The sequence below is a fragment of the Pipra filicauda genome, unplaced genomic scaffold, assembly GCF_003945595.2.
Source record: "Pipra filicauda isolate LSUMZ 115617 unplaced genomic scaffold, ASM394559v2 scaffold99_size2403431_pilon, whole genome shotgun sequence".
Taxonomy (NCBI): Eukaryota; Metazoa; Chordata; class Aves; order Passeriformes; family Pipridae; genus Pipra; species Pipra filicauda.
The window spans coordinates 84,656-107,036 of NW_024105197.1; positions in this window are offsets into that span (position 1 = coordinate 84,656).

A 22,381-nucleotide genomic window follows, 5' to 3' on the forward strand; every position below is an offset into this window, starting at 1 on the left:
GCAGTTAATCACACCAAATGTAACATGGAGGAAATCCAGGGACAGAGATTGATAGTGTACAGAATTAAATCTCAGGTCTTTCAAGATTAGGAGTTTCACTGACCATAATTATGTCTCAGATTTTAGCAGATGATCGTTCTCGTGGCTTGCTACAGATCCAAAATATTTCAGCATGTGAAATACTATGAAGTATTTGCTTGGTCAGAATTAAAAGGTTGAAAGCAATTCCTTTTTAATAATATCCTTTCTTTTTAATTAATGATTCAAGAGCAATTTTTTCCCCCTGCATTTAGTATTTGAAGAAAATATTAGAGCAAACAACTTACTGTACCCTGTGTATAGCTCTGTATTAATCTTTATGTAAGTAATTGTAAACCATATTGTGCAAACAAAGATTTTATAGTGACTGAGCAGTTAACAGATGAACATAAGTATGTACTGCATTGCAAATATCATGCCTCCTTATATGTTTTGGCAGACCTAGTAAGCAAGCAGAGCAAACTGAAGTTCCAAGCAGTTATGTATCAGCTGGCTTTGATGGTAATCTGGATTTAAATAGCATCTGAAGGAATTTCTGCTTGGATGAAGGTTGCTGAGCAAGGCAGTTGAGAGGGTGCTAATAGCACCCAGACTAAATGACAGTGAGGGTTTCTGATCTCCTGAGTGGAAAAAAAATCTGTCAAGAGTCATGCAGCATATGGCTGAGTGGTCTTGTTTGATGCTCAAGGGCCAGGGGGCAGCATCTGCACTTTTCCCCCACTTGGAATTGCTTTTAAGACTTTTGCATTGGGGATGTGGTGAGGTTGCCACAGTGCTCTGGGTTGTGAGGTTGGAGTGCTGCAACATGCTCCACTGGGGACATGGAGAGGAGCTGGGAGCCACCAGGAGAGCCCAGCCAGGACCAGTGGGATAACCTTTCTATTAGGCAGCATGTCTTGCAAGAAATCTGCTTCACACACGCTTTGTGATTCAAATTTCTGTTGCCTCCTGTTACTTTAAAGCTTGAGCTTGATTTTTTTTTTATACTTTATGATTCCTATGGATTATTGTTCTGATTATGTCGAACTACTGCATACAACAGTGGATGTGATTTGATTGATCAGGTGGCACTTTTGGCTCATGTTAGTGCCTCCGTTAGGGAGGGCAGGTGGTTGGAAATTCTAATGAAAGACAGGGAGTATATCTTTATCCTGATGGGGCAACCAAGTCTGGCAGCATTTAGATGAGGATTATAAGCTTTTGGGTTGAATTGAAAGGCCATCTTTTCCAGGCAGTTGATGGATATGTCTGGTAAAGAAGTGGTGGAAAGATGGATTTCTTCTGAATTTGGCCTGGCGATTTTCTTATAGATTTTTAAAATAATTTTAGATGTTGCTTTAATAGAATGATGCAGTGGGTTCTGGATGATAATGGTGAAGCTAGTGCCTGAGATGTAACAGCAAAGAAGTCTTTGTTTCCCTGAAGCTTTTCAAACTGTTTAACTAATTAAAGAGAACAGAGTCCCATGCTACCACTTGGAGTTACCACCTCGATTTTCCTCTGAGAGCCTTGGCAAATGCAGAAACTTTCTGCTTAATACTCTTGTGGTGTGCACTGCAGTATGCCAATATCTACAGATGGCATTACAGGGAAGCCCATAAGTGCAGCTGACTGCAAAGTTTTCTGTGCTAAACTGTTGGATTTGCGGGTTCTTTTCAGTGATGGTGTTGTGTTTGGTGTTGGATCAGACTCGGTGCCACTTGTAGATAAGGTGCAGACTATACTATGCAGATGAGATTTGGGATGGTGGTATGCATGGTCACATACTCTCTTCCTAGTCTTGAATGATAGGCTCCAATCTGCTTCCAGATGTCTCCAATCCTCCACAAAATGTTTCAACCTTCAAACCATGCTAAAATGACTTTATCTTTTGTAATCCCCTTAAAATTTCCCCTGGCAGTGATAGCATCGATTTTGGTTTTATTGCTTTATGTGCAGGAGCAGGAACTTTGCACCAGACAGCCCTGCCCACATGCCCCTGGTTTGTGTGCTGTATTGGGGTCTGCCCTGGCTCCCCAAGCTGTGACAGCTGCCCTTATAGAGTGGTGTTGAGCCATGTGAACTCTGCAGGCTTTTGAGAACAGGGGAAGATAACACTTGGACTTTGCTAATCCCTGCAGGGCTGTCTCCTCCTGCTTGTATCCTGCCTGGAGAAGAGATGGCCAGTGTCTGTCCCTTATGCTCTAAATGCCATCTCAAGAAATGCTAAATTTTCTAATAATGATCTTGGGGATGCTATATATTACTTTCTTACCAAGTTAGTTAAACAAATATATGATACTTTTACTTACAATGCAGATGCTTTCAGCAGAAAACTGCCAGTTTTCCCAAAAATTTTCATTATATAACTGCTTTCTCTAATGCACATTCAGGCATTTCTTACAGCACTAAAAAGGGATTTTGAGCTATAGATCTCTGGAACAACAGCTACATCCAGTTGCTAATTAGATAAGTAACAGATGCTGGCTCCCTTCTTCTCGTTTATCAAATGCAGATCTCAACACTTTTTCTTTTGCTTATATCCATTCTTGCTGTTCATAAAGAGCAGGAGTTACAACACAGACCTTCAAAGATTTGCCTTTGCTGATCTGTTTGCTTCTGGCTCTCATGGGTGTGTCAGACCTTCTCTGTAAAATGACACTTTTCATTAGGACCTGCAGGCAGGGCTACAACCACAGTCCATATGTGTTTCTGCTGATGACAAAGGCTGGTATCCAGTGTGGCCCTGCAAGGATTCCTCTGTTTGGATCAGAAAGGTTCCCACTCCTCGCACTGTCATGCAAGACAGAGAGCCCTCTGTCAGAACCACCTGGACCAGGGCCCCAGGGACAGTGCAAGTCACTAGGCAGAGACAAAAACTGTCATTCTGTCCTCCTAAATGTCATCTGGATTTATGAGGGGATGAAGTGGACCCCTTGGAGCCTGACTCCCCCTTGAGCTGCATCACAGGTGCTCGGCCGTTCAAAAGGAGAGAGACACATTGGGGGGCAGAGAAAAGGTGCAGTGTTGACACACTGCTGTTTGTATTCTTTGCTTGTTTGGCTGTTCTCCTAATCAATAGGATGATTTGCCTGTGCAGTTGCAGTAACTTTTTGCATAAATGGGAGAAAAGTGAAACAGATATCTACATGCATATGTGCTAAAAGCACATAACAGGGCTTAACGGCACCAAAGTGACTTAACAGGGCATCGTTAGTCCTGAGATTTAACCCACTATTGAGATGAAGAGAGTAATTCATGTATTAGATACATGAAAGCAGTAGCTCAACCAGGACCAACATCTCTTACTTCTTAACATCAGCTATCAAGATTGAAAATTAACTCCTCTAATTTTTAAAGGCAACTTCTATCATGTAGAGTTGGCCTTGGCCAGGAAAGTTAAAAAACTAGACCAAATTAGTGCAGAAACTAGTGAATCTCTTTCCACATCCCAAGTTAAGCTAAGAAGCAAAACAATATGATGAAATTTCTTCCTTTTGATAATTTTTGCTGCATATTTTTCAGTATTTTTTAGACTATTAATCATTAAACTTTGATAAAACTAGTGCCTTTTTGCCTTCTTACCATATCATTATAGAGAAGTGAATCCCAGAAATCAGCATATGCCAGTGCCATACTGGGCACTGTGTTGTCTTGGCCATAGAGTTTTTTATGACAGCTACTATTCCCATCAGCATTCTGACATTTAAAGATACCAAATATTACTGATTTACTTCTTGGAGGATCTCTTGTACATAGTTTCCTTCTGTGAAACTTAAATGAAAGAGAGCTGATCAGAAAAGCTTTGTATAATATTGACAGAGAGGGCCCTGTACTCTTGTACCTCATACTTTGTGGTAGGTTGACCTTGGTCAGCTGCCTACCCAGTTGCTCTCTCACTCCCTCAAAAGAACGGGGGAGAAAATAAGATGGAAAAGCCCAGGGATTGAGATAAAGACAGGGAGAGCACTTGTCAGGTATTATCATGGGCAAAACAGACTTGGCTTGAGGAAAATTAATTTAATTTATTGCCAGTTAAAATAGATTTGGACAATGATAAACAAAGGCAAATTGCAACACCACTGTTTTCCTACCCACGTTTCCCAGGCTCATATCCACTTGTTCATTCTCAGCTGCCCCTCACCAAGTGTCACAACGGTGGGTTGGGGTCTGTCCTTAACAGTTTCTCTCTGCTGCCCTTCCTACTCATCCTTTTCCAGCTCCAACTCGGGTCCTTCCCATGGGTTGTGCCCTTCAGAGCTCTTTCCTTTAGCCCCAGCATCTCTGACAAACACCACTGCTCTGTGTGTGCAGCAATACTATTTCTCCTCTTTCCTCGTTGGCGGGAAAGAGTTGGAATCTGCCTGTGCTGCAAAGCAGGTGAAAGCCATTCACAGAATGGTGGATGGTTTGGCTTTTCCTCCTTGCAGATGCAGCTGCTTTTGGAGGTGAAGTCAAGAGGGAGCACTGTGCCTGCTGCTGGGTGTATTTACTCTTTGCTGTAGTTATTTCCACCTGTCATCACTATTTCTTTATCGCTGTGAGCATGTGGCATGTTAACAGAAGTTAGCTAAATTTAGTAGTTTCCTTTGTGAATTTAGCCCTTCTGCTTTTTAATATCATGGGTGATCACATAGCAAAGTGATAGGCAGTGAAAGAAGGAGAAAGCGGGACTATTTTTCACTGAGCTAAAATGTTGGCAGTTGCATTTCTGCTCACTCTGTCAGTGCTGAACTCCTTTGGAGTCAAGTGAGCAGAACTGCTTGGTTATGTGAGAAGCACCTACCCCTTAGGAGCCTTTCCATTGCCCTCTTCCACAACCAGAGTAGTTCCAGCTGTCCTTGCTGCTCATTCAACTCAAACCTTGCTGTATATGGGAGTTGTCAGGCTTTTCTTTCACTTGTGTTGAGTCGGTTTGGTTTTTTTATTTTTCCTATTGTAGCCATCCGAATGGATGTGATTTTGTGTGATTTTGTGGTGAGGTTTTTTTCCACATGAAGGAAAAAATAATTGCATTTACTTTGAAGCTGACTTAGGTGCAGGTGAAATGTTTAGCAGGTCAAAGGAAGGCTGGTAAAAGTCAATTTTAACTTGATTGACCTGCTTTGACAATCAAAGTGATCTGAGAACCTTGCAGTGCCTAGAAACATGTACTCTGTGGTCACAAGGTGGAGATTTTATTTTGCTTGTGTGTACACAATTGCTTTGGAAATCTAACTCCTTCATAAATCTGTATCTGCTGTAATAAATTGGATTCAATGATCAGCAGGGAGGTGTCCAGATTAATCCTTTTACTATAACCTAATTATACTACGTCAAATTTACTTCTTAAGGGACTATTTGACTCTTCTGTGCAATGAGCAAAAGAAACTTGGCACATCCTGTGCTGAGATACATGCAGATTATGCAGATTCAGTATCTGTATTGTGTTTAATCTTGGTTTATTTAGTCTATGATATGCCATTCAAATGTGTCTGGGTTTTTGGTATTTTTTTTTTACTGTTCCTTCAAACTCGTAATCCTACAGTATTTTATATTTCACATTTCTGTAATTCTCAGTTTTACTGTAGCCCAATGTGTAAGTAACTTTTTGATGTGGCTAATTCTGGAAGGAATACAGGAACTGACTGGGAATGCAGTGACATTTCACAGCCCTCTGAGAGGGGGAGCAGAGTGGTGTCCAGCGAGGGAGCAGTGGAGAAAACGTTTGGAAATCTAAACATGATTAACTAGGACAGAATCTGGCACAGTACAGTGGCATGCCAGGCACTGTGGAGGGAGAAATGCTTAGGCTCAGGTTCTCATCTGGAGGTTGTCATTTCGGTATGCTGCTGGTAGCAGACGTGCTCCAGAAGCATTTAATTTAGGCCAAACTCCAATAAATAGAAGGGTCTGAGAGTGTGCCTTGTGTCATTGCTGCACTCCACTTGATGATGAAAAAGGTTTGAGCTCACCCTTGTCTCTCCCAGGGGCAAAAAATGAAATCTTGGAAGACTCACTGTTTAAGCACTGTGTCTGATGCAGCAGTTCTTTAGAGGTGCTCCATAAAACAGTGACTTCCCCACATCCTGCTGGCTTGCCATGTCTGGCAGGATGGTACACAGGGTTGGCACAGGGTAAATTGGCTGCAACTTAACAGTGATATCTATTTCTTATACTATACCAAGTTTTGTTATAACACATGACATCTAACCTCAAGACAGTGGTTGCATGAGATGAAGTTCTATTTTATTTGTGTACTGAAGTGCATTTACAGTAGCAACATCAGCTTTTAGAGACTTTTCTTTTACAAAGAGCTGGCACAATGGCTTGGGCTAAAGATAGACCATGTGCATTGCCAAGACCTAATAAGGGCTTATAATATAATGATGATTAGCAAACTAAATCACTCCAATTCTGCAAAAAGAGGCAAATTCTTTGTGTGTCACTGGAAGCGATGGTGGAGATTTTGACAGCAGGTTCTTTGCTTGCCGCCTCACGTGAATTCTCGTGCAAAAGAATGTTTTTTCGGGTGTAGTCACAAGATCAAATGTATCTCTGTTGATAAATTGGAAATGAAGAAATTGTAAGGCTACTTTAAAAAGTATATGTGCTGTGTATGAGTATGCATATGTCTATAGGGATGCATCTATATATGCATACACGTCTGATGAATGACCTCTGAGAGTCTTTACAAACAGGACTCAGTTTCTTGTTGACCTTTATGAGATCAGTAACATGAGTAACACACTAAGGCTTTTCCAGACCGACACAGTCTGTTTCTATAGAAAGTGCTTTCTTTAGGGCTGTATCCAAAAGATCACCACCCTGGCACAGAGGAGAAAAATAATACAGAGCTCTTGCCGTCAGAGACAAATAGTTTTCTACCTCAGTACACATCTCTGCTACTAAAAGTGTACTGCAGCAAGGAAATCCACTTACAGTTTTTCGTTTACATAACAGTTGCAATGCCCTTAAGAGCCCCTGGTTGTTTCTATATTCTCTCCCCAGTTGTCCTGCAGCAGAACTGTAATAAAAAGCCTGTTTATGGAGAACTGGTGGTGTTCTGCAAAGTGTCTCTCAGCCGACCTTACAGGTCAAAAGCAGGTGTTTTGCCAGCTTTCAAAGTATTCTCAAATAATAACGTGGAGAATCTTACTTCTTCCATTACAAGAGCTCTTCAGCTGAGTGCAGGTACCTTTTACAATATCAGTGTTGCTGTAACATACCCAGGAAAGGAAAAGGTGAGTGGGGATGGGACTGGCCTTCTAATTGCCACGTGCCTGATTGGCCACGGTCTGTGTCTGGGGTAGCTGCTTATACCTGTGCTGGATTCCCTCCCTGCTGAGGCGTGGGCAGCAGTGCACCCTCTGCACAGCTGCAATGCATTCTCGAGCTGTCTTTCTGTGCATTAGCTCAGTTTCTTTGACTCCTTCACCTTTGATCCTTTTTTTTTTCTTGTAACTGTGCATCCAGTGACCAGATTTTTGCATACAACAGCAGTCTTATTTCATATCATGGGCTTAGAAAGACTTTTCTTTTTTTCAGATCTGCCATTTTCCTCCTCAGTGCCGTGCCTGCCCCTTTTTTTTGAGCTCCATAAACTCGGTCCCCACTGTTTAGCAGACTGGGAGACTCCATGAGTCTTTTTCCTTATTCTGCTTTGATCCTCCACTAAATAGAAACTTGTTTATTATCTTCTGCATCTTAACCCATGTTCCACTGACACACCTGTGGATACAGCTTACCCATATGTATTCTCCACCACACTAACACTGACACCCCAATCAGCCATTTGTTTCTTCCTAAGCACTTTCAAATGCTGTTGTCTCTGTTAACTTTTTTTTTTTTGATCATACACCCTATGAAATTGTCTTCTGTCACCAGTAGTTTTCTTTATACTGTTGAACTCAACAGGATCTTAAAATGGAGAACTGGACTCCAGCATCAGACAGGTAAGTGCAAGGAAGAAAACCCACAAATAGCCAATATTTGGCCTGGTCAGCAAAACCAGATCTGGTGGTTATAGCATATTGTAATCATAATATAACCAACATGTGGCCAAAATGCAGTGCTGTTAACAGAAAGAAGAAAAGAGGAGCTAATTTTAGTTTGGGATGTCTTAACTGGAGTTTTGTATCTATCATGAGGGAGGGACATTGCTTTGCTTTTCCTGGAATTTTTGAGCCTTCAACTATATCATGCATTCAGTCCTGAGTTTCATCCTTTAAGACAGACATACAAAAATGAGAGAAATATGAAAGGAAAAAAATAGAAATGAGAAGTTTGGCAGATTTAACCTCTGAGGGAAGGTTGAGGAAATGAGATTATTTTGCTCTAGGAAAAAAAGAAGGCTAAAGGAAACCACAGTAACAAATATCTGATCTGTAAATGGTGATATATAGAAGACTGTGATTTCTTTGTTTCTGTGTTCTCAGAGGCTAGAACAAGAAATAATCAGCCTTAATTGTAGGAAAGAAGATACAATGCAGATATTTACACCCCCCAAACTTTTGCACTGTAAAAGTACTGGAGTAGTAGAATCAGAGGCACCTGGGTATGTGGTAGGGCATCCTTAGAGAGTTTTTCCTAAGGAGGTATTAAAAAAACATCTGTCAAGGGTTGCCTTGGGTATTCTTGAGTTTTCCCATAGCACAGGAGATGGAGCAGGTGATTTATGGAGATTTTCATTGGACTATTTGTATGTTTCTGCCATAGACTGTAGCCTCTCATTTTTACTGTATTTTGATTGCTATGATACAAAAATGAAATAGTTCACCAGAACTCTTCCAAGGGCTGTAATAAGATCTCACAATGAGAAATGTGGTGGATACTGCAGGAAATTCATTTTGTGTGTCGTAGAGCAGGTGTTGTACATCTTAGAGCAGGGGCTATTGTGTCTTGTAATAATGGAATTATGAGTTTGGGAGTTCTCACAAAGTGGCATTTTCCAGACTTGCTAGTTTGTCAGGCTACTTTTTTTTTTTCCTTTGAAGTCCAACCTGAATATATTTCTTTATGTAACACTGTAAATGTACTTTTGCCATTTCAGCTTATTCTGTCTCCTCTAGAAAGGGAGAGAGGCAGAGGAGACAAAACAAGAAGCAAACTACTCAATTCAGTTTTAAATACAAAAAGATGACATTCAGAGATTTTTTTTTTAAACTTTTTCTTAAGGTCAAAAGGGACCTTTTAGATTATCTCATCTGAGCTTGACTTGCTTTAATTAATTAACAGCACAATGCTGGTGACAAAATGGTTTCTGATGATGTCATAGAAACATGTCCATATTCAAGAGCTAGAATATCTTCACATACCATCTAAGACTGTGCATTTCTGTATATGGACACATTCTATTTATGCTTTTATTTGCATCACTGAAATATTTGGTCTTCTCTGTCATTAACAAATTTATTTGATTTGTACAATTCTCTTGCTTTCTGAGAGCATTTTTGAATATTTATAGGAGTGCAGGTTTCCTGGAAGCAAATATTTCACAGTGTGCTAAGAAATACATGACCATGTTTGCAAACATAAGAGTTCAATAATTGTTTTAATACAGATCTTGCCATTTTATTTGATGGAGTAAATAATTTTTTAAAGTCAAAGTGCATTTCCACACCATTTAAACTCCATGAATATGGAACTCCTGTGGACAGTTTTCATGTTTAACATATTTCATCTGTGGATAAATGATAGTTTTCATCCTCATGGTAGTGCATTTCTCTTTTATTAGAAAATGTTTGCTATAGTGACTGAGAAACAACTTACCTGAACAGTCACTACTGATGGCTATGTAATAGGAAAGCAATTAAAAAACCCAAATAGGCAAATTTATCCTTTCTTTAGGAGACTTGAAGATTATACAAATAGTTATGAAATGTTATATTATTTTCTTGTACTTCCTTATGTGTTTGGGTTTTTTTAATCAGCTGCCTTTTATTGCAAAAAGAACTGGAAACACATTCTGCAGTTGTATAAACTTAACACAATGTATACTGACTCAGACTAATGGATGATTTCTAACACAAGTGAATATAATTCCTTATATTTCTGACTTATTAGGATACTTAAACATGGGCTTAGCTTTAGAAGTGTGCTCAAATCTTAAGTACATTATAAAACAAATTTAAGCACCGAACAGAAAAGAATGGAGGCAAATCCTTCAATTTTTTTTTACTTATTTAATATGCATAGGTCAAAAGGCATTTCCACTATTAATTCCTTCTTTATTTCATGGTCACTCTCAAAATACTTTTAACAAAAGTTCCAGTCCTGAGCCTGACTTTGCAGGAGTCATGTTGAGCTTGCAGACTCCGGACTTGAATCCTGACACTGTTATGTAGTGAAGCAGCTTGTTTTTGTCAGTCTTTTTTCAACTGTTCAGGAGTTCGTTGTTTTCAACAACTAAAAAGTAGTTGATAATCACAGAGAAGCCAAATGAGATCATCTTTGAATTGTGGGAATTCTGCCTGTACTCTGTGAGCCTTCCCAGCAAAGGTAAAGATTTTTTCAGAATTGATGTATTATGTCTTTATAGGTAAGACTGGAGTGTTTGGAATAGAGAGCTGTTAAAGAGGCTTGAAATGAGGCACTGTGAGAACAGAGTTTGATTGAAAAGGTAGAGAGCAATGAAATCCACCTAAGAAATGAATTATGGGTCACACTGTATTATCAAAGGAACAGAATTAGTACAGCCCAGAAGAAAAGTGAGTGCACAGTATGACAATAGCCCAGGGCATATCTGGGAGAAATTAGTAAAATGAGATTATTTGCAGTACACGGTGCAGACACAATAGACAGTAATGGGCTAAAACAGCAGAAAGGAAACAGGTATAGATAGCAGCAAGCATTCTGCAAAAACACCAATTAGGCACTTGCATGACTGCTGCTCGTTGTGCATGACATCCATGATAAGCTACCATGACAAGATTAGTCGAGAAATGTTGTGTGGATTTTACAAAGACCAACAAACCCCATCCTACAGGGCTCTGTGCAGACTGTATCCTTGTCTGTCACTGTAGAGTAGATGATCTTCCAGTTCTGCTGGAATAAGATTATTTTTATCTAGTTTAAGCAAAACAAAAAAAAACCCCAAACAAATATGGTTTGTTACTCTTTTTGTACTTTTAAAATGTGCTGTGACATGAATATTTTAAGCCAAGTCTAAGGGAGGGATGGAGAAATGACAAGAACTTTTCTCATTCAGGAGTCAGTGTTTTGTTGGATCAGCAATGTATCATTCCTGCTGTGCATGAACCATTGGAAATTAAAAAACAAAACAAAACAAAGACGAGAAAAAAAAGAAGGAAAATAAATTGCTTTAGAGTGAAAACACATCATAAAAACATTATATACTTTATTTAGTGGGCCTGATTCTGATATGGCTGTCTGCCAGTTGCTATGGCCACATACCTCTCCAAACCTTGCTTCTGAGGCAAGGTCCAGTTAGGCAGGATTCACTGTAATCTCAAGGACTCACAACTTCTCCATTTGAAAAGGCTGCAGAGTGTATATCTAAGTTTAGATTTGCTCGTTGTATCCACCTCAAGCAAATCTCTGCTGGTAAACTTTGAACCTGGTACATTTCCATTGTTGTTATGAAAATAGGAAAAAAGGTTGGTTGTGTGAAGGATCCAGGAGATTATAAAGGTTGAACTGGAAAGATGGAACAGGAAAGCTGGTGCTAACCAGGAGAGAATAGAAAAAAATGTACTCCTAAGAAAAGACAAACTTGACCACCAGGGCACAGGGAGGTTTAGGCAAGTATCCCACTGAGTAGGGACTTAATTCATTCCAATAGAAATGTACTGATGTGGCAAAAATGGCATATTTTTTTCTGCCAGACCAACTTTGCTGACACTTAACTTATGAAAATGGGATATAAATGCCTTTATGGTGAGGGCTAGGAAGTTTTCTAGCAGAGCTAAACCCAAAATCCTGTATAATCACTGCACTTTTGTTTTCATTGTTGCAGAACTAGTGCTCCAAGTTTATCACTGTAAACTCACTTCTTAGACACCACAGATCTGAAGTCCTTAAAACTGAAGTTCATGGACTTGAGTTAGTCGTTTTCAAAGCAGATCAAGTTTTGTTGCTGTATTACCTTAGAACCAGAAGGGGCTGGATAATTAATCCTGTGTCTCTTTGCAGATTTAACTCAGCGGTTCTTTCTTAACAGAGTTACTTCTGGTTTGATTTGGATAAAGAATGCTTTTAGTGTGTGTTGCAACATATTAGGGATTGTGCATTGCTTGGTTAAAAAAAAATTGCAAACATGACCTTGCTTCCATAGTTCTTCATTTTTTCTGCCTCTGTCCTGACTGTAAAGCAGTTCCATGTCCTGTTTCTGTTGTAGTTAAGAGTAACAACCCATCAAGCCCCTGTGTGTTAGTTTTGTTTAAGGAGAAGGTTACACTGGCCACTTACATCAGCCAGCGAGGAGATGCTTATGTTAAATACGTGTGAGAAATGTGGGATGCTTTTCTGTTGTGTTGGTGTGATAAGAAATTTGTGTCAAGTATACTAGAAGCATGTTCAGACTGAGAGCTGCACCACTAGAAACTGCATTCTTCAATTTGGGGAAGCTTCAGAACTCTGAAATGTGCCCTTCAGGATGTTCACTGCCTGATCATCAGTGTTGAGCTCCATTACTCTTACTTTCCATAAAATTTCTGTGAGGTCTTTGGACATTTTTACAGTTAACTTAAGCAACTGCCAAAGAGAAAACAGTCTTTCATAATTTTCTGGTTCATGGACCATTCTGTTACAGTACACGAATGAGTTGTTATGCAGAATTACTCTGTACTAAGATGACTCACTCCAGCTACTATTACCAATGAACAAGTTGCTCAATTACATTGCATGACACCATATCTACCACTTAACATTTTTCCCTAAAGCTTCCTCTGGCCTCTGTTATATTACTGCCCTTCTGTTCTTAATGTGGAAATAAAATGTGATGTGTGAGTTTGTGCCTTATTTCCTCTTGTTCTCTGGTGATTTTACTTGAGAAGCTCTTTAAAACAACTGACCATCACTGCAGGTTCTGTGTACAGTGCTTTCACCAGCCCCTGGTTCCTTTCATTCAAACTTTTTTTAGGCCACGTGTATCCTAATTTTATTGGACTAAAATTGTTTAGTAGACATTAGTCCAAATCAAAGCAGAAGCTGGTGTTTGTACTTTAGATCTTGTAAATATGATTTAAGTTGATAATTACCCAGAGCTTACTTCTGCACTCAGCAGTACTGAATTATTCTACCCTTCTAGCCAAAGCCTTTCTAGATGGAGTAGAAGAGCAGAGTATAATTTATATGTTTTCCTGAGGTAAAATCAGATGTTCCTGTCAATTCTTGCTTCCAAGATTTTACAAGATCTGTAAATTAAGTGCTGTAGATGGTGTTGTTGCCTGCTCCTATTTGACAAGGAAATCAGAGTTGATGGACATTGATTTGCCACTGGGAACCAAAACCATTAATTGAAGCTGTGGTGACTAATCCATTTCTTTGCTGTGCTTCATGGATCCTGACTTAACAGTTTTTGTTACAATCAAAAATTCATTCATGCAAATGCACCTGTTATGATCAAAGTAATCAATTTTTCTAGCTTGTGGTCATCAAGCTCAGGATTCTGGAAACATATCCACGTATCACTGAGTGCTCCCAGGGGTGGGACACGTGTCTATTGTGCTGGAGGGACAGGACAGCAAAGCAAACATGAGCATGAAGTACTAATAATGCTGCCAGTCTAATAGTGGCGTGAAACAAGACACTGAATATGGATCTTTGAAATGAACATGTAGGGCTTGGGTGGTTGGTTTTGTGGGTTTTGTTTGTTTGTTTTCTTTGGATTTATCTAGTTTATAACCACTCTAAATTGAGTGTACAGGAGAAGCTGCAGATAAAATACAAGAATAGTCCAATGAGGTGGTTTTTTTCTTTGTCTTTTTGTTTGTTGGGGGGGCGGTTAATTTTTTTTTCTTTTTTTTATTTGCATTTGCAGACTTAGGCTCTGGAAACTTTGGTTCTTGGGTTGGTTTTTTTTTTTTCATCTATTACTTCTTGTGAGGGAGGAAAGAGAGCATTTACTCAGAAAAGGCTTTTAAAGAAGAGGCTTTTGATCTAATACATATAAAGTACAGTGAAACATTACTAATGGAAGCCTCATGAATACATATGCTTTCATGAGTTTATATTTGGGGGATAATCTGAGGATCCCAATAATAAATCCCTTTATCACTGATTGATAGCACTTGAATTGATGTAAATCACAAATATCTTTGCTGTCAGGTTCACGGTGGCCTAATTGAGATTAGCAAATAGCCTTTCCCATCTCTGCAGTTCCTGTCTGTGAATAATATACAACTCTAATGCTACATTAAGAGACAAGTGCATGAGATTCTTTATGTATTGCTGCTGCCTTTTCTTAGCCTTATTATACTGAGGTATCTCAAAAACTTGTTTTGGTTTTGGGACGTTGGAAGTTGTTGTGACTTTCAGATTCTTTTAAGTCTGTGTCAGTGTGAATGTAAAATGCATAGGCTGAAATATTAAGAGGGTATTGTTATTTAAGGAGGAACAGTGAAATGTGCCTTGATTTTTTTAGAAAAGACTGTCTAGAGGTAAAATGTACATATTAATGTCCTCAGTGGAAGTAGTATCTTCTGAGTATATCCGGTGTGTGACTTGTGACTCTATTTTAAAACACACATTTGTAAAAGAGAAAGTTTGAATTGGGGGGCTTTATGGGAAAATCCATCTGTTTTCATCTGAGGAGAAGACTTTTGCCTGTGGTGGCTGAGGATGCAATGTTCCTAGAGCCCTTACTCTGTGGGCTATGGGGTAAATATTTTTTAAAATTTTCAGGACTTTTTTCTGGTTTTATGACAGAACAAATGTGAGGAGTGCCATGTGTGTTGACATAAACAAGGTCTGAGCAGGTAGCTCAGGTCCACGCTTGAGACACTAAACTGGCAGCCTTTGGGAGGCATCAGGGTAGAAATGTTTGTTCTTGGTTCTCTTTTCATTGAACATGTTGACCTGCAAATATCCTACAGTCTTAGTGAAAGTCCCAGTCAAGCTGCTATTTGGGCTTAAAGCATCGTTAAGTTTGGGTGAAAGGGTTTTATTTATGGATGGAAGGGAATTAGAGGAGAAAAGCTATAGCCCTTATTATACAGAACTCTGTAAAAAATGTGTACCCTAAAATTTCATAATTAAGGAAATTTCTCATATTTTCTCATCATTAAGGGACAGTGCAATGCCCTTGATCCTAATATGTTCTCAGACTAGTATGTTATAGATAATTGGGGTTAGAGAAGGACCATAAAATATGTAGGCTGATGTAAATGTCCTATTTATAATGTAGACTATCTTGCATAAGTGCAGGGTCTCAGGTTGATTTTTTTAGCTTTATAATAATTAACAAAGATAAAATAGACCTGCATGTCCTTGGTTAAGACCAAGAGCAGTGTTAAATAGTACAATGACAACAGCATGTGCTTAATTTCTCAGCATTCCCTTCAGAAGAAATCTCTAAGCCTTTTGTACTGTTAATTAGCAAAGCAATATTACTTTGCTGAGCTGAAGCCACAATTCTCATTTAATAATCTTCACTGTAAATTCTACATAATTGCTTATCGTTGCTCATATACATGTGTGTGCACAGTTGATATAGCAGTGGCTGAAGGAGAGGAAAAATGCTCTTTGTGTTAGGAAGTCACTGAACCATGTTAAACAATTGTGGGAATAACTCTTATTTTCGTGACTTTTGCACATGTAACTCTGAACCATGAAACTCCATTCAGATAGATTTGTCTGGTTTAATACACCAGCACTGTAACTTTGTTAAGGTCAATTGCAGAGGACTTTTGCCTTTTCATTTGCTGCCTTGGAGGGGATGCTTTGCTTTTCGTTTGTCTTTGTCAAGTTACAGCATTTTATCTTGTTTAACATTAGCATCAGGGATGTCATATCTGGTGGATGTTTTATTTTCCCAAATAACATCCAATACATTACTTTGAGGTTTCAGATGTTAGTTAGAGTGGCAGAAGTATTGCTTTATTCAAGTGTTCTGGGATTCCAGAGATTAAAAAATCAGTATGTTGCGTAGATGCTAAAAATAGAACAGTTTAAGGAGTTACAAAAGCCCGAAAATGGCATGTTTGAGCCTTGGTGGTGGTGACATTTTTCACTTCCCTTTATTTTTAATGGATGTGTAAAGCTTAGCTTTGTAGCCCTAGATGTGTGCTTGGAGCAAAGTTCTTTAAGTCCCTAGAGAAGCACCAGGAATGTTTCTTTCAGTGAGAGTCTGCGTGCTGCTCTTCACCTGTGTGTGTGTTCACCTCCAGCACCAAGGCCAGCAGCTGGTCACAGTCACTCTCTAGGAGCTGGGGCTCTGCCTCACTGGAGGCAAGAGCTGCTTCACCCACCCTGATGTGTTGTGTGTTTGCAGGAAGGTCATTTTAGGTTTGCAGTCTTAAATGAAAGCCTGTGTCATCAGTCCCCACTAATGGTAGTGCCATTTAGGTTGCTGATAAGCTCAACTCTGCTGGAGGTCATGGCCATTAAACCCTTTCCACCAGCCCTTTGGAAGAGCTGGTGGGCTCTTCAATATTAACTCCTAGTCAGAATGTTTTTAATAAACCTCATCATCTAAGTGAATACGGCAAAGATAGATGTTATTAGTGTTTCTTCTGGCTAATAATCATACAGAATATATGTATAAAATATATCAGAGAATATAGTAAAATCAATATAATAGAAAAGAAAGATCAAGTTTGGGAGGAGGACAGTTTTAGTAGGAATTTACTCTTGAAATTCTTTATTTCCTTGACCTATGTTTATAAGAAAGGAGTTGACCTACTGCAGTCAAGGACTGTTCTTCTTTGTCAGGTTTGTTATTCTGGATTTTTAGTTATCCAGTGTAGATCATGGAGTGCACCTGGAAAAAGGGAACATCAGGGTACCACAACAGTGTGATTGTAGATCTTGGAGTTACCTGGAGCTAGAATTTTAGGTGAATTTCCTACAGCAATCAGTCTTTTCATATGTACACTGTGTATATTAATTATTTTTGGATTCACATTGAAATTAATCGTTTTGTGTAAACCCTTTAAAATCCATGTATGAAATTAATTTCAAAAGGAAATTCTGCAAATGGTGTCTGACCTGCTCTCTTCTTTCTTTATTTAATATTTATATTGTGTGTGCAATAAAAGCTATGCAGTGCTTTCCAGGAACTTCAGCATCTGGCCTGCTTCCAGCATGTTTTTCTGTAGCCAATGTTCTGGAATAGCTGGTGATTATATACCTGTATAAGTGATTAAACACATTCTCATTACAAGTGAAGCTTAACAGGGTTTTTCCTTATGGTCCAGGACAACGCGTTCCTCATCAGTGTTCTTTAATTACTTATCTATTCCTCCTTCTCTTCCATTTCATTCTACTCAGGACATTTTCTGACTCTGCTGACCATGTTAATCTTCAATAGTGCCCGAGGGATTTTGCTTGTCTGCTCCTTTGGCATAGTCCTAAATTAGCTCTGTTCACATTTGTACAGTATATGGCACTGTATTTAATAGGACAATCTCTGTTCCTCTTTTGGATAATTAGTATTCCAAGGTAGTCTTTTCTGTGTCTGGTGATTTCAAGTCAGAACATTTGTTGGCATGATATTAGTTTTTTCTTTCTTGCTACTAATACACAGAATATTTTGTCAGCAAAGCTAGCAGTTTGACTCTGCTTGTCCTGTACTGATAGATCACTCACTAGATAGAAGTGTTGGATTCCATTTTCTTTAGCAAAGCTCAAACTAAACAAATAATTCAATTCCCATATCGATGCTGGACACCTTCCACATTTTATCCAGGCTGGACAGATGTAACTTTTTAAAGATAGCTCAGTGGGGCTTTTTTGTTCATTTTGGTTTTGCTTTTTTTCCTTCCCAGTGTGCACGTTTGAACATCTCATTTGGGAGATAACGATGGTTACTTATTATCACATTTAAAATAAAATTCCCTAAATGTTGTTTCTTCAGGCTTTCATGTCATCATACTTGTAGTCACACCTGCTGCCTACCATTCCTCAGCTCCTGGAAAAAATCTCTGGGTAGACAAAAATGTGAGGATGAACCTGCTCACTCACTGGTTGGTGATTTCTTAAGCTGCTGTCCTGTACATCCCATCATTGTAATAAATTGGACTTAATGTTAAGATACTTCACCTATAGCTTTCTTTTGCCTGCTACTCCTGTTCTTTCCCATCCCACAAAGATTTGATGCAGTAAGTACCTAGAAGACTTTACAATATTGAAGCAGAAAAAAGTGTTTATCTGCCTGTATGAAATAGATGTGGTGTCTGCCTATGAGGGGGTGGTTTTGGAATGCAACATATCGTAGAATCCCAAATTTTCTGTGCATGTTCAATGTGCAAATGATGAAGAATAGGAAAAGCCCTGTGTTTACAGATTAAAAATGCAAAGACTGGAAGGAATGTTTTAGAGGTCTCCAGCAACCTGTTGAAACAGCGGGTTGGAAGAACCATCAGCTGTGAGGACTTCTGGCTGTTCTGTCAATGAATGCTCCACGAAGCTGTCATTAACCCATGGAGCAGCAATGCATCCACTCAGAGTGCCCATGGGTGCCACAGAGGATTGCATTGTCATCCCAGTAAAATGAAAAATTGACCTCCTTGAATGAAGCTTCTTCCAGTAGGAGAAGAGCAAATATATTACCGGCAGCAAAGGAAGAGCCAGGGGAGGAGAGAAATGAAGCAGGATAGCACTGGTGGTGCTGGGTATTTATTTTTTCTGTTTACATACATTTCATTTCACAGAATGTGAGGAGACAGACCCCAGAGCTAAGCTGAAATGCAGGCTTCTCTCAGCATGTCCTCTTCTTCTGTAAGGAAAAGTAGAATGATCAGAATTAGAGGAACTGAATGTTTGATATTTGGAAGTCTTAGATCAAGGGCCAATCTACTTGTACAAATCCGACTGCTCAGATGTTTTAGATGCATTTGTGTTCTCTGTGTGTCCATATTACCTTGTATAGAGAATCACTGACAGAGATGCACAAACTTAAAGGAGGGTGAACTGCTCAATCCTGTTTTCCCACTGGCACTTTTGTAAAGTCCCACTGACTTCAGGAGGACTCCTTTTGACAATAAACAGCTTTTTAATGCAACGATGAATGCTCGTATATTCAATGTTGCTTTCAACACCAGTCCCTCATTCATAGAGGAAGAGAGAACAAAAACTGGAAAACAAAATCTAATTAATCTAAGTGTATTGGATGCTTGTTAAAATTCACCTGTCCTGGAATGTCCATTTATCATGATTATGACTGAACAACCAGGCTCAGAAAGGTGCTGCTTCTTCATTTGATGCAAAATCATGATTTATTACCCTGTTTTTTAGTAATGGTTAAATCTAATGAATGTTTCTGCATGACAAATCATTCATCTTCAGAGGAAAATTAGACATGTTATTCTTTCATGTAGAACATTACACAGCAATTCATGGGATACAGAAATCTTGTATCACTAAATTATTGCCAGGGCACTGGCTGCATATAAATTTGAAGAACATGTGTGCATATTAATGTTTTAATATGATATAGCCTCCTGTTTGTAAAATTATGTAAATACTTTCATTTGACCTAATCAATTTGCAAACTAATTTGCAAACTGCGTTTTCCTTCATGCTTATACAGTCCTTGTCATACATCTGAAAAATACATGCCTTGATGAATAATTGTCTTCTTTTTCCGTTCATTGTACGTGTATCTAGGAGTAGCATGTTCCATCTTTAATTAGAGGATTCCTTAATTAGTAATATTACTTTCTACCCGAAAGTACTACTGAACAGTGCAGCTACTTTTAAAATTATTATTTTTCTTCTTTTTTTTTTTAATTTTTTTTTTAAGAAGAGATATTTTAGTATTACTGCTACTCATTTGCTTCCAGGCAGCTCTTTATAGGGATCCTCCTGAGTAATTTTGCAGTACAGTCAGCTGCCAGGTTAGGCTCTTGATGTTACTTCTTTAACAGAAGCTCCATGGATTTCATAAAGGAGAATCAGTCTTTAAATGTTCTAGTAGCAAAAAGATGATGTAAATTATTCCATAGATTTCTTTATTCTGCTAACATTATTGTAGCAGCATATGTTTTAATCTACTTCTAGGCTTTTAGTTACCAGAAAAACTTGAGGCAGACGGTGCTCTAATGAAACCATTTGCTGTAAACTGAGCTAATTCTGTGATTGTGGGATAAGACATTGTGCAAGAACTGGGGTTTACAGAAGACCTCATGCTCAAGTGTTCATACTCTGGCCTCTCCTTCTTGTGCACAAAGTGATTTGTTAGTAGGATCATGATACAATTATATAATAGTATTATCAGCAGGCCAGCCTTGGGACCTGTTTTACTGAGGGCTGTGCTACAGGAGGGTTTCTAATCCACTGAGGAGCTGGTCTGGCATCTAAGGTCTGTTTGAGTGGTCTTGGACAGTAGAGAATACAGGAATCAGAGCAGGCTCTGAAAGGGGTAAGGGCAGTGGTTTGGTGATGATCTGTCTGTCCAGGTGAAGGAAATGCTGCTGTAACTGGTGTGAGTGGGACCAAGGGAGGGGGAATTAGTTGGAAAGCAGTTAGTCAGTTAGTGGGTCAGCTGATCTCCCACCCCAGCTCCTTTCCCCTCTGACCACTCCTTACTGAATTGTCTTCCTTTGTGCCACAGGTTCATTGGTGCCCCTCAGTAACAGTGTGATCTGCTCAGGTCACCTGGACACTGCCTTATCTGCCGTTAGCAGGAGCTGTGATGATGAGATACATGTGCAAATGGAAAGAGGTCTGTGCTGCATTCCTGTGCTGTGGGGAGCTTAGTTCCATGTGAGAAGCAGTATCTGTGAAATGATGAAGTTAACTTCATAGGGAAAAAAAGTACTTTCTGTACTTTCAATATTTTACAATTTTTCAGCATTTGGTATTATTTCAGTGAAAGTATTCATTGAATCGAGATAATTATTTTCCATTATTTTCAGGTCAAGAGCTTAGAAATCCAGTGAAGGTGCATTAATACTTTTTTGTTCTTTGAAGCTATTGAATTCATTTGGTTAACACATTTCAGTGTTTGGAGTCAACAAGGTGGTGATTTTAAATGAAAGTTGGGAATTTTATGCCACTATTTCATTGTTAGTGCTTGGTTGAAAGTCCCAATTATGGGAAGATTCATAATAAAACTTGATAACAAAACAGCAGCTGAAGTGAGAGGCTAGAAAGATAGATGAAAAGTGGGTAAAATAATTAGCTGTCTCAGAGTTGATGTGGCAAAAAAAGCACCTCAGGATAACAAATAACTACCACTGAAAGCAATCCATTATATGCAGGGAAAGGTAAGACAATTACTAACTAATAGTTGTTGCAGAATCCCTCACAGTTTGGACATAAACATGATTTTACTGAACCACTTCTCTGGTTGTTGAAATCTGCCTGCCCTTCTAAAGAACATCTTGGCTTAGTGTCAGAGCTATGGGGAATCTTCTAAGCAGACAGTATGTGTTTTATGAACAAAAATGGGAAAATTCTGCAAAATACATTTTACAGATGCTGAGTGTGGGCACTCACACTTGTGCATGTTGGTGTTTTATTTCCAAACTGTGGAGATGAATGCCTGTTGGATTTGCCTGTGGGAGGAGAATTTTATAGTTTCTTATAAAAGTTATATAGACACCAGATTCAATTATGAACTCTGGAGAAGGAAACTGTGTGTTTATTACAGAAACTGGAAGAGACACAGTAAAACACAAGGTTTTGGCTTTGACTGTTGGTTGCATCAACAGGAAAAAAACCCTTAATTATATATTTCAGGAGATTTGACCAATAAATCACCTCCTAAACAGCGTCCCTGTTTTTAAACTGAACTATTTATGAGAGTTCGTAAAGTCTTTGGGACAAGAGAAGGTCACTTGCTTCTCTGTAAAATGCAGAAATGGGTAAATAATACTGAGAAGTGACAACCTGCCTGTCTGTTTTCTGTCTGCTTTGGCTGGAGTCACAGAGGATGTGAAGTTCCCAATGGATTCCAGAGTACCTCCTGCTGCCTTGTAAGAGATTCTTTATCTTAACATTCTCCTTTCCTTTTAAAGGGAGATCATGTGTGTTTGCCACGCTTATGTGGACTTTCAGATTTTAAATTGAACATTTTAGCATACTTTTATTTTAATTAGAAAGAAAAGCATCACTGATAGTAGATGAGGGAACAGACATTTCAAGCAAACGTAGTCCCTTAAGTAGACAACAGAAAGATCAGTCAGAAATTTCTCCAAAGCAAGATAATCCTCAAGAATCTTCCTTGTTCCCCAAGAGCCCACCATATTAACTTAACATT